At 38.4% G+C, this 13,400-nt stretch overlaps 1 protein-coding gene across 5 annotated transcripts in view; it reads right to left on the reverse strand.

Annotated features, from left to right (window-relative positions):
* The window catches only part of PPP2R3A (protein phosphatase 2 regulatory subunit B''alpha), a 220,578-nt gene that overhangs the window by 187,500 nt on the left and 19,678 nt on the right, over nt 1–13,400 (reverse strand). For 2 of the 5 annotated variants that reach the window (XM_081569681.1, XM_081569680.1), the window contains exon 2: nt 2,884–3,020. The exons of the other annotated variants lie outside the window; for them this stretch is intronic. The gene's annotated coding sequence lies outside the window, so the exon portion shown is untranslated. The remainder of the gene's footprint in view (nt 1–2,883; nt 3,021–13,400) is intronic. 5 annotated transcript variants of the gene reach the window in all.

Consider the following 13,400-nt stretch of genomic DNA (forward strand, 5'->3'; position numbering starts at 1 on the left):
TTCAAGAAAATCAGAGCTACCAAGGGAACATTTCATGCAAAGATGGGCACAATAAAGGACAGAAATGGTATGGACCTAACAGAAGCAGAAGATATTAAGAAGAGGTAGCAAGAATGCACAGAACTATAAAAAAAAGATCTTCATAACCCAGATAACTACAATGGTTTGATCACTCATCTAGAGCCAGACATCCTGGAGTGTGAAGTCAAGTGGGCCTTAGGAAGCATCACTACAAACAAAACTAGTGGAGGTGTTGGAATTCCAGCTGAGCAATTCCAAATCCTAAAAGATGATGCTGTTAAAAGTGCTGCATATTGAGAATGTGCCAGCAAATTTGGAAAACTGAGCAGTGGCCACAGGACTGGAGAAGGTCAGTTTTCATTCCAATCCCAAAAAAAGGCAATGACAAATGTTCAAACTACCACACAACTTCACTCATTTCACATGCTAGCAAGGTCATGCTCAAAATTTTCCAAGCTAAGCTTCAATAGTATGTAAACCAATAACTTTCAGATGTACAAGGCAGAGGAACCAGAGATCAAACTGCCAACATCCGCTGGATCACAGAAAAAGCTAGAGAATTCCAGAAAAACATCTACTTCTGCTTCATTGACTATGCTAAAGCCTGTGAATGTGTGGATCACAACAAATTGTGGAAAATTCTTAAAGAGATGGGACTACCAGACCACTTGACCTGCTTCCTGAAAAACCTGTATTCAGGTCAAGAAGCAACAGTTAGAAAAGTCAGAACAACAGACTGATTCCAAATTGAGTGAGGAGTATGTCAAGGCTGTATATTGTCACCCTGCTTATTTAACTTGTATGCAGAGTACATCATATGAAATGCCAGGCTCGATGAAGCATAAGCTGGAATGAACACTGTCGAGAGAAATACCAATAACCTCAGATATGCATATGACACCACCCTTATGGCAGAAAGCAAAGAGGAATTAAACAGCCTCTTGGTGAAAGTGAAACAGGAGAGTGAAAAAGCTGGCTTAAAACTCGACATTCAGAAAACATGGTTAATGTAAGATCATGGCATCTAGTCCCATCACTTCATGGCAAATAGATGGGGAAGCAATGGAAACGGTCACAGACTTTATTTTCTTGGGCTCCAAAATCAATGTGGATGATGACTGTAGCCATGAAATTAAAAGACACTCACTCCTTGGAAGAAAAGCAATGACAAATCTAGACAGTGTATTAAAAAGCAAAGACATTATTTTGCCTACAAAGGTTCATATAGTCAAAGCTACGATTTTTCCAGTAGTCACGTAGAGACATTGAGAGCTGGATGATAAAAAAGACTGAGCGCCAAAGAATTGATGCCTTCATACTGGATTGCTGGAGAAGACTCGCGAGAGTCCCCTGGACTGCAAGGAAATCAAACCAGTCAATCCTAAAGGAAATCAACCCTGAATACTCACTGGAAGGACTGATGCTAAAGCTCCAATACTTGGGCCACCTGATGGGAAGAGCTGACTGATTGGAAAAAACCCTGATGCTGGGAAAGATTGAAAGCAGGAGGAGAAGGGCTGACAGAGAATGAGATGGTTTCATGGCACTACCGACTCAATGCACATGAGTTTGAGCAAACTTTGGGAGATGGTGAAGGACAGAGAAGTTTGGAGTGCTGCAATCCATGGGGTTGCAAAGAGTCAGACACGACTGAACGACTGAACAACAACAATGGTTACCTACTCCATTCTAAACAAAATCTACACTCCTCTCAGTTCAGTTCAGTTGCTCAGTCGTGTCCGACTCTTTGCGACCCCATGAATCACAGCATGCCAGGCCTCCCTGTCCATCACCAACTCCCGGAGTCCACCCAAACACATGTCCGTCGAGTCGATGATGCCATCCAGCCATCTCATCCTTTGTCATCCCCTTCTCCTCCTGTCCTCAATCTTTCCCAGCATCAGGGTCTTTTCCAATGAGTCAGCTCTTCGCATCAGGTGGCCAGAGTATTGGAGTTTCAGCTTCAACATCAGTCCTTCCAATGAACAACCAGGACTGATCTCCTTTAGGATGGACTGGTTGGATCTCCTTGCAATTCAAGGGACTCTCAAGAGTCTTCTCCAACACCACAGTTCAAAAGCATCAGTTCTTCAGCACTCAGCTTTCTTTATAGTCCAACTCTCACATCCATACACGACCACTGGAAAAACCAGAGCCTTGACTAGACGGACCTTTGTTGGCAAAGTAACGTCTCTGCTTTTTAATATGCTGTCTAGGTTGGTCATAACTTTCCTTCCAAGGAGTAAGCGTCTTTTAATTTTATGGCTGCAGTCACCATCTGCAGCGATTTTGGAGCCCAGAAAAATAAAGTCAGCCACTGTTTCCCCATCTATCTGCCATGAAGTGATGGGACCAGATGCCATGATCTTAGTTTTCTGATTGTTGAGCTTTAAGCCAACTTTTTCACTCTCCTCTTTCACTTTCATCAAGAGGCTCTTTAGTTCTTCTTCACTTTCTGCCATAAGGGTGGTGTCATCTGCATAGCTGAGGTTATTGATATTTCTCCCGGCAATCTTGATTCCAGCTTGTGCTTCCTCCAGCCCAGCGTTTCTCATGATGTACACTGCATAGAAGTTAAATTAGTAGGGTGACAATATACAGTCTTGACGTACTCTTTTCCTATTTGGAACCAGTCTGTTGTTCCATGTCCAGTTCTAACTGTTGCTTCCTGACCTGCATACAGGTTTCTCAAGAGGCAGGTCAGATGGTCTGGTATTTCCATCTCTTTCAGGATTTTCCACAGTTTATTGTGATCCACACAGTCAAAGGCTTTGGCACAGTCAATAAAGCAGAAATAGATGTTTTTCTGGTACTCTCTTGCTTTTTTGATCATGGCTAAATATAGCTCCAGAATCTACTTACCACTTTGCTGACCTCATTTTGTTCTGTTCTTCTTTGGCCTCTGTTTTGTTTCCTCCAATCAACATTTCTTCCTTGACCAAGGTCCCATTTCATTACTCTCTACTGTTCCCTGATAGCTCAGTTGGTCAAGAATCCACCTGCAATGCAGGAGACCCTGGTTCAATTCCTGGGTCAGAAAGATCTGCTGGAGAAGGGATAGGCTACCTACTGCAGTATGCTTGGGGTTCCCTTGCTCAGCTGGTAAAAGAATCTGCCTGCAATGCAGGAGACCTGGGTTCAATCCCTGGGTTGGGAAGATCCCCCGGAGAAGGGAAAGATTACCCATTCCAGTATTCTGGCCTGGAGAATTCCATGGACTGCATAGTCAATGGGGTCGCAAAGAGTCAGACACGACTGAGCGGCCTTCACTTTCACCCCATTACTCAGTTTATTGTCTGTATCAGCACTTATCAGTATCTGTAATTATTTTATTTATTGTTTACATATTTACTATATTTATCCCTGCAATAGAATGTAACCTCCACAGAGGCAGGGGTCTTGTTTGCTTGTTCATTACAGTATCCCAACACCAGTACAGTGCTTGGTACAGAGGAAGAACTTAATGAGGAAGTGAAGGAAGTAATCTGGTAATATACTACCATTTCTGATTCTTCAGATGAGACCTGGACTGGGAACAAAGTCACCTTTTAAAACTAGTTTTTGGTTTTTTTTTAAACTGGTTTCAGGAGGGATGACTGACACCGTCTAGAATGAGGTGGCCCTCTTGGACACTTCTGATAACTGCTTAGCCTAACCTTCATTTTATCAGATAAAGAGGTTTAGCACATGCCCTGTATCTAAGACTAGCATCCCTGGCCCATATGACAAAATACTGAGAGACAGTGTACAGAAGAAAATCCACTAGAGCTGCATGATCCAGCACCACTCCCTCTAATATATACTGAGAAAGACTGCCTGCCAAAAGCAGGACTGATTATTCTTATACCATTGCTAGGAAAGCTCCTTCATAAAAGTCTACTCATCAACAGATTTCTGGTTCACCAATAAGGGGGTCGTGTACCACCCTGATCTCCAAACTTAAGTAACACATGTCCAAATCCTACAGAATGCATTCCTGTACAAGTATTTTCATACTGAAGCATCTGAAAACATTCTGCCAACTAGGTCTTGGTCCTTTAAGAAAAGTGACACATCCACACTGATAAATGGTACCATTAACAAGTACTTAACCAGTACTTCTGGTTAACCATTAACCATTAACCAGTACTTCTGCTGGTTAGTACTGTCACTCTGTATATCTACCCCTGGCAGTGCTCCTCCTTATGAATGCCCTTGCTACTATTCACCTATACTATGCATGAGGGGCTCAAGACAATCCCAACCCCATTACTTTGGAGTGGAAGGACCAGGACATTTGAATGCTGGTGCTTACCAAGCTTGGTGAGCTGGATGGAACTTAATGGAGCTTTCCAGTCTGATCTGTCATCTGCTTAAACAAACTTTTATCATGACTGTAGCTGGGAAACAGACTTTAGACCAAGGTATCTATCTACACCTTGACAGACATTATACTACAGGTCTTACGGAAATTTTTGGCTATATTTCTAAAGTTTTAATCATTTACTTTATCTCGTCTCCCAGGGCCCTCATTCCTGTTAGATGGGAAGCAGTTGTAAAGATTATTGGGACAACAAAGTTGAATAGGGTTATAGAATGGACAGTGGGTGGTTCATTTTGTAAACTGACCTAACTGATTTTTTTTAAACTGAAGCAGAGGTGATTTACAATGTTGTGTTACTTTCAAGTGTACAGCAAAGTGATTCAGTTACACATACACATGCATGTTGTCACTTTAGTAGTGTCCGACTCCTTGTGACCCTACGGACTGTAACCTGCCAGGCTCCTCTGTCTATGGGATTCTCCAGGCAAGAATACTGGAGTGGGTTGCCATGCCCCTTTCCAGGGAATCTTTCCAACCTAGGGATCAAACCCACATCTCTCATTTCTCCTTCAATGGCAGGCAAGTTCTTTACCACAAGCACCACCTGGGAAGCCCCTATATGTACATATATATATACAAACATATATATTCTTTTTCAGATTCTTTCTCCTTATAGGTTACTAAAAAATACTGAGTATAATTCTCTGTGCTATACAGTAGGTGCTTAGTGGTTATGTATTTTATATAAAGTAGTGTGTATATGTTAATTTCAAACTCCTAATTCATCCCTACTCCCTCTTTTCCTTTTGGTAACCATAAGGTTTTCTATGTCTATGGGCCTATTTCTGTTTTGTATGTAAGTTCACTTATATCATTTGTTTTTATTTTCTTTCTTTTTAAAAAATATTTTAAAATTTAAGTATACATGGTTTACAACTTTGTGTTTGTTTTAGGTGTACAGCAAAGTGATTCAGTTACACATATATATTCATTGGTACCTTTTTTTAGATTCCAAATATAAGTAATATCATGGACTATTTATCTTTCTCTGACTTCACTTAGAATAATTTCTAGATCCATCCATGTTGCTGCAAAGGACATTATTTCATTCTTTTTAATGCTGAGTAATATATCACTGTGGCTTCCCAGGTGGCTCAGTGGTAAAGAATGTGCCTGTCAATGTAGGAGACGTAGGTTCAATCCCTGGGTTGGGAAGATCCCCTGGAGGAGGAAATGGCAACTCACTCTAGTATTCTTGCCTGGAAAACCCCATGGACAGAGGAGCCTAGCAGGCTAGAGTCCATGGGATCGCAAAGAGTTGGATACGACTTAGCAACTGAGTATGCACACAACATTCCACTGTAGGTATATGTATATATACATATACACACATATTATATCTCCTTTATCCATTCACTCTCGATAGACATTTTGGTTGCTTCCATGTCTTGGCTACTGTAAACAGTGCTGCAGTGAACACTGGGGTGTGTGTATATTTTCAAATTACAGCTTCTTTCTGGATATATGCCCAGGAGGGGGACTGCAAGATCGTATGGTAGCTCTATGTTTAGTTTTTTAAGGAACCTCTGTACTGTTCTCTATAGTGGCTACATCTTCACATTCCCACCAACAGTGCAGGAGGGTTCCTTTTTCTCTACACTCTCCAGCATTTATTATTTGTAGACTTTTTGATGATGGTCATTCTGACTGGTGTGAGGTGATACCTTACTGAAGTTTTGATTTGCAATTTTCCAGTAATTAGCAATGTTGAGTATCTTTTCATGTGCTTTTTGGCCATCTGAATGTTCTTTTTGGTGAAATGTCTGTTTAGATTTTCTATCCATTTTTTTGACTGGGTTGTTTTGTTGTTTGGTTTTTTTGATATCAAGCTGTATGTATATTTTGGATGTTAATCCCTTGTCAGTTGCTTTGTTTGCAAATATTTTCTCCCATTCTGAGGGCTGTCTTTTGTTTTATGTTTTCTTTTGCTGTGCAAAACTTTTAAGTTTAAATAGGTCCCATTTTGTTTTGTTTGTTTTTGACTTCCATTACTCTAAGAGATGGATCCAGAAAGATACTGCTGAGATTTATGTAAACTGGCCTAATCTTCCTAGGAAGATTACACTTAGGAGACTATTACACTCTTTATTTTTTTGTGTGGGGGCATACAAATTTTATAATCCCCTCTTGTTCTCAGAGCTCAGGGCACTAATCCATTCCTTCTCAAACTGGTCTTCTCTCCTATATACTGAACAAGAGATATAGGAGAACATCCTATAGATGTTCTCTATAGAACAGCCTGCTTCTTAGAGACTTGCCTTCTTCACAGGCTAGGTGGGACAACTTTATGAGTCACATGCTTTCAAATTTCTGGTCAAGTTTAGTTGGGACACTGACTCAAGGTAGGACAACCTTGTTTTCTCTACTGGGGACTTGGAATTAAAGCACTGAAACATTGTCAATTAGCTGAGAGCTCTGGATCTTAAAGTTTAAGAACTGAAGGCTGTAACAAAAAGCCAGTTGGACAGAATAATCCTTATTTTACCTTTTTCTTATTTTTGAGTGTTTAAATCTTCCTTTTTAGAACACTGCTTGGGGGCATTCATAATGAGTAACAAGGCTGGAGAAGCTGGGGTTAAGCAAAAAGAGTACGTATAATACAGAAAGAGTAGTATGCTCAGCTCAGCTTCTAAAATTACAGTGAACTGATATGCTCCCTGTATATTTTTACTATAAATAACCTTTTTACTAATATATCTTTAAGTGGATATTTATTCCTTATAGCTAATCATTTTCTATGACACTGAAACGTATACCTTCACTGATATTCTGTCTCTACTTTTCTTTCAGCTCGAGCTTTCGTAATACTCTACTGCCTTCCCTTTCCCCGTCTTTCTTCATTTAATCTGTAACCAAAAAACTTCACAGTGTGTAATGGATACTTAACATTTGTTTTCTTTTTTTTTTAACCAGCCTAGAATCTTTTGGACATTGTAATTTTTTATTATAATGGGGCAGTTGTGCAATACATGTATCCATCTGCCCAGTTTTAAGACCAAAGTGACAACGTGTATTGAAAGAGGGGAAACTATTACCCTTCTGAAAGTGAGCAGCAATGCTGTGCTCTTCAGTTAAATGGCCACATCACATGACACATCCTGTCCCTACATTCGGATGATGGTACATGTCTTTTCCAGGCTGGCCATTCTGGATCCAGGCACAATCTGACATCAATCAGTACAATTTCAGTGACCAGGCCTACACATTATTTTGATAATTTGGAGGTTTAGTTTTTAATTATCAAGGTAGAAAATGGTTTTACGTACTCTTTTGAGAGAAGTTCTCAGCAAACATATACTGCAGATATTTATCACCAATAAACAAAAAGTCAATTGGATAGAATAATCCTTAAATTTTTTTCACATTTTCAAATGTTTAAATCTTTCCTTTTTAGAATTTTAAGTATCTAAACAGAGTATGATCAATTATTGATATAATAAACATCCAGCTGTCTGTAGCATCTAGTTGTATAGTAAGTTGAAAATGAATTCTTTTTAGAGCAAACCACTTCCTTATTTCACACCACATGGAAACCCACAATTGACAATCCATTTTAGAAATGAAAGCATCTTAATTTGATTAGACCCTTTCTATGTTTCTCTTATCTTTCCCTTGCTATTAGTATTTGTACTTAGTTAACAAACTTGAAATTATTTTCTATGCAGTAGCTTTAGGAATAGGAAATAGCAAATGCCAATTATATACATATATGAATACATATATGATTTTAAACTAAGGCATGTTGGCTAATGTTTTTGTGTTTAAAATAATTGAAAAACCTTTATATCTTGAAATAATTATAGATTTCCAGAAGAACTGAAAAAAGAATATAGAGAATTCCCTTATACCTTTCACCCAGCTTCCTTTAATCATGTAATTTTTTAAGTATTAGAAACATCTTGGTATTTCACAAAAATTTTGATCAGATGAATGCAAATTACATATTTCATAAAAGCATCTTGAAACAGTTTTACAGAATTATCATTTTTCATATGCCTCATTAATTTACAATATTCTGACATGTGTTTCACACATGTTCCATCTTTAACCAACAGTCTACTATGACTACAATTTAAACTATACTTACAACTAAGACCAACATTTAATAACAGTATAATGGTCCTTCTTAAACTCTTCCAAAACATAGAAGAAGAGGGACTACTTCCAAACTCACTTTATTATTTAAAAAAATTTTATTGGAGTATAGTTGATTCACTTTGCTATATACCTGAAACAAATAGAAAAGTGAATCCGTTATAAATATATATACTTAAAAAATTTTTTTTCCCATATAGGCCATTACAGAGTATTGAGTAGAGTTCCCTGTGCTATACAGTAAGTAGGTCCTTATTGTGTGTGTGTTAGTCGCTCAGTCATGTCTGGCTCTATGCGACCCCATGGACTGTAGCTTACCAGGCTTCTCTGTCCACGGGATACTCCAGGAAACAATACTGGAGTGGACTGCCAACCCTCCTCCGGGGGATCTTCCACACCCAGGGACTGAACCTGGGTTTCCTGCATTGCAGGCAGACTATTTATCATCTAGCCACAAGGGAAGCTCCAGGTCCTTATCAGATATCTCTTTTATATACAGTAGTGTGTATATGTCAGTCTCAATCTCCCAATTTATTCCTTCCCCCAATTCCCTATTAACCATAAGTTTGGTTTCCACATCTGTGACTGTACTTCTGTTCTATAAATAAGTTCATTTATATCATTTTTTTTAAGATTACACATATAAGTGCTAACATATGGTATTTGTCTTTCTCTCAAAGTAAGTATTTGACTTACTTCACTTGTATGACAATCTCTAAGTCCATCCATGTTGCCACAAATGGCATTATTTTGTTCTTTTTAATGGCTGAGTAATATTCCACTGTATATATGTACAACATTTGCCTTATCCATTCCTCTGTCAATGACATTTAGGCTGCTTCCATGTCCTGGCTATTGTAAACAGTGCTTCAATGAACACTGGAATGCATGTATTTTTTCAAATTATGGTTTTCTCCAGGTATATACCCAAGAGTGGGATTGATGGGTCACATGATAGTTCTATGTTTAGTTTTTTAAAAGAACTCCATTCTGTTCTTCAGTGGCTGTACCAGTTTACATTCCCACCAACAGTGTAGGAGGGGGGGTTTCCCTTTTCTCACTCTTTCTAGCATTTATTTTTTGTAGATTTTTTTTTGATGATGGCCATTTGATCATCGAAAAAGCAAGAGAGTATCAGAAAAACATCTGTTTCTGCTTTATTGACTATGCCAAAGCCTTTGTGTGGATCACAATAAACTGTGGAAAATTCTGAAAGAGATGGGAATACCAGACCACCTGACCTGCCTCTTGAGAAACCTGTATGCAGGTCAGGAAGCAACAGTTAGAACTGGACATGGAACAGACTGGTTCCAAATAGGAAAAGGAGTACGTCAAGGCTGTATATTGTCATCCTACTAATTTAACTTCTATGCAGTGTACATCATGAGAAACGCTGGGCTGGAGGAAGCACAAGCTGGAATCAAGATTGCCGGGAGAAATATCAATAACCTCAGATATGCAGATGACACCACCCTTATGACAGAAAGTGAAGAAGAACTAAAGAACCTCTTGATGAAAGTGAAAGAGGAGAGTGAAAAAGTTGGCTTAAAGCTCAACATTCAGAAAACTAACATCATGGCATCCAGTCCCATCACTTCATGGCAGGTAGATGGGGAAACAGTGGAAACAGTGTCAGACTTTATTTTTCTGGGCTCCCAAATCACTACAGATGGTGACTGCAGCCATGAAATTAAAAGACGCTTACTTCTTGGAAGGAAAGTTATGACCAACCTAGACAGCATATTAAAAAGCAGAGACATTACTTTGCCAACAAAGGTCCGTCTAGTCAAGGCTATGGTTTTTCCAGGGGTCATGTATGGATGTGAGAGTTGGACTATAAAGAAAGCTGAGTGCCGAAGAATTGATGCTTTTGAACTGTGGTGTTGGAGAAGACTCTCGAGAGTCCCTTGAATTGCAAGATCCAACCAGTCCATCCTAAAGGAGATCAGTCCTGGGTGTTCATTGGAAGGACTGATGTTGAAGCTGAAACTCCAATACTCTGGCCACCTGATGCGAAGAGCTGACTCATTGGAAAAGACCCTGATGCTGGGAAAGACTGAGGGCAGGAGGAGAAGAGGACGACAGAGGATGAGATGGCTGGATGGCATCACCGACTCGACAGACATGGGTTTGGGTGGACTCAGGGAGTTGGTGATGGACAGGGAGGCTTGGCGTGCTGTGGTTCATGGGGTCGCAAAGAGTCAGACATGAATGAGTGACTGAACTGAACTGATTCTGACAAATGTGAGGTGATACTCACATTGTTGTTCTGATTTACATTTCTCTAACAACTAGCGATGCCAAACATCTTTTCATGTGCTTCTTGGCCATCTGTATGTCTTTGGAGAAGTATCTATTTAAATCTTCTGCCCATTTTTGATTAGGTTATTTTGGTCTTTTAAAAATATTTGAGCTGCATGAGCTATTTGTATACTTTGGAGATTAATCCCTTGTCAGTAGTTTTGTTTGCAAATATTTTCTCCCATTCTGAGAGTTTTCTTTTTGTTTTGTTTATGGTTTCTTTGCTGTATAAAAGTTTTCAAGTTTAATTAGATCCCATCTGTTTTTATTTTTATTTTCATTCCTCTGGGAGATAGATTAAAAAAACACTTTGCTGTGATTTACGTCAAAGAATGTTCTGTCTATGCTTTCCTATAAGAGTTTTATAGTGTCCAGCCTTACATTTAGATCTTTAATCCATTTTGAGTTTATTTTTATGTATTAAGAGAGTGTTCTAACTTCATTCTTTTATATGGTTCAGTTTCCTCAGCAATACTTATTGAAAAGACTATCTTTTCTCCACTGTATATTCTTGCCTCCTTTGTCATAGATTAGGTGACCATAAGTGCATAATCAAACTCATTTTACAAGGCCAGCATTACATGTAATTCAACTTGGCAACACCACTATAAAAAAAAGAAAATTAGAGACCAATATCCTTGATGAACAAATACAAGATGAAAATCCTCAACAAAGTATTAGCAAACCAAAATCAACAATACAGCAAAAGAATCATATACCATGGTCAAGTGGAATCTATTCCAGGGATGTAAGGATGGTTTAACACCCACAAATCAATCAACATGACACACCACATTAACAAAATGGAGGATAAAAAGCATATGATCATCTCAATAAATGCAGAAAAGGCATTTGACAAAATTCACGAGCCATTCATGATTAAAACTCTCAACAAACTGGGAGAAGAAGAAATGTAAATCAAAATAAGAAAGACCATATATGACAAACCCACAGCTTGTATGAGACTCAATGGTAAAAAGTTGAAAGCTTCTCCTCCAATATCAGGAACAAGTAAAGGATGCCCACTCTTACAACACGTATTCAACACAGTATTTGAAGTCCTAGCCAGAGCAATTAGGAAGGAAAAAAAATAAAGCAATCCAAATCAGAAAGGATGAAATAAAACTGTTTCTATTTATAGATGACATGGTATTATATATAGAAAACTCTACCAAAAAACTGTTACGACTAATAAACAAATTCTGTAAACTTTGCATGATACACAAACAATATACAAAAATCAGTTGCATTTCTATTTGCTAATAATAAACTATGAGAAAGAGAAATCAAGAAAAAAATCACATTTACACTTGCATTAAAAAGAATAAAATATCTAGGAATAAATTTTACCAAGGAGGTAAAAGATGGGTACACTGAAATACTGTAAGACACTGACGAAAGAAACTGAAGACACAAATAAATAGAAAGATATTCCATGCTCATGGATAAGAAGAATTAATATTGTTTAAATATCCATATTACCCAAAGCAACTTACAGATTCATTGCAATCCTTATCAAAATTGCAATAGAATTTTTCACAGAAACAGAACAAAGTGAAAGGTCAAAGTGAAAGTCACTCAGTCATGTCTGACTCTTTGTGACCTCATGAACTGTAGCCTGCAAGGCTCCTCTGTCCATGGAATTCTCTAGGTAAGAATACTGGAGTGAGTAGCCATTCCCTTCTCCAGGGGATCTTCCCAACCAAGGGATCGAACCCAGGTCTCCTACATTGCAGGTGGATTTTTTACCATCTTAGCCACCAGGGAAGTCCGAGAATACTGGAGTGGGTAGCCTATCTCTTCTCCAGGGTATCTTCCCGACCCAAGAATCGAACCATGGTCTCCTGCATTGCAGGTGGATTCTTTACCAGCTGACGCTCAATCTTGAAATTTGTATGGAACTGCAAAAGACCCTGGATAGCCAAAAGTAATCTTGAGAAAGAAGGACAAAACTGGAAGTACCATACTACCTGATTTCAAAATATATTACAAAGCTATAGTAATCTAAACAGTGTGGTACTGGAATAAAAATAGACACACAGATCAATGGAATAGAATAGAGCTCAGAAATAAGCCCATGTATATATGGTCAATTAATTTATGACAAAAGAGCCAAGAACATGTAATGGGGAAAGGACAATCTTTTCAGTAAGTGATGTTGGGAAAACTGGACAGCCACAAGCAAGAGAGTGAAAATAGATCACTATCTTATCCCATACACAAAAAATTAACTCAAAATGGATAAAAGAGTTGAATGTAAGACCTGAAACCATAAAATTCATAGAAGAAAACACAAGTGGTAAGTTCTGTGACACTGGTCTTGACAATAGTGTTTTGGATTTGACACCAAAAGTAAAGGTAACAAAAGCAAAAATAAAACAAATGGGATTACACTAAAAAGTGTCTGTACATCAACAGAAACCATCAACCACCAACAAAATGAAAAGGCAACCTCAGGGAGAATATATTTACAAATCAGCTACCTGGTGAGCTGTTAATATATAAATATATAAAGGACTCACACAAGAGTAAAAAAGCACAAACAACCAGATTAAAAAATGGGCAGAGGATCTGAATAGAGATTTTTTCCAATGAAGATATACAGATGGCCAATAGGTAC

This window comes from Giraffa tippelskirchi, chromosome 2, assembly GCF_054371585.1.
Source record: "Giraffa tippelskirchi isolate mGirTip1 chromosome 2, T2T-mGirTip1v1.2.pri, whole genome shotgun sequence".
NCBI lineage: Eukaryota > Metazoa > Chordata > Mammalia > Artiodactyla > Giraffidae > Giraffa > Giraffa tippelskirchi.